Consider the following 606-nt stretch of genomic DNA (forward strand, 5'->3'; position numbering starts at 1 on the left):
TTCACCCAGCAGTCATGGTATGTCTCATATACAAATCTGATTCCTTCACCTCACTGAATGCCCTATTCCGCATCTTCCATTGTTCTGAGGATGAAACCAAACCTCTTGGCCTTGCCTTGCTCTCCAGCCTCCACCTCTCCCAGCTCTTCTTCCAGAATTCTACATTCCAGCCGTGCTGAACCTCCTTCAGTCTTAACCTTCTTCCATCCAATTCTTTCTACTTGGAACCCTTTCCTACTGGCCCTCCTACCTGTCACCTCCGATCTATGGTTAAGTACTGCATCTTTTGGGGGAGCCCTTTCCCCAGGCCATGGTAGGTCCTTCTGACTTATGATCTTGTAGAACTACCATCCGTTTCCGATCAAAATTTTCATTACTTCTGTTTAACTGTTTCCTGTCTTCTCACAGAATGCCTGATATATACTAGGTAATCCAAATTATTTGTCAAGTGAACAAATTTACCTCAATGATTATAAAGTCACCTGAACATTCATGTTTAAGGATCTTGCATCCCTATGGGAAGGTGGTCATCGGGTATCGCCCCTCTGCTAATTAATTGCTGCTTCCAAACCAACCTGCTTATTCATATAATGAGGTTCTTTTATA

Source organism: Otolemur garnettii, unplaced genomic scaffold (genome assembly GCF_000181295.1).
Source record: "Otolemur garnettii isolate 467f Iridium unplaced genomic scaffold, OtoGar3 scaffold00108, whole genome shotgun sequence".
Taxonomy (NCBI): domain Eukaryota; kingdom Metazoa; phylum Chordata; class Mammalia; order Primates; family Galagidae; genus Otolemur; species Otolemur garnettii.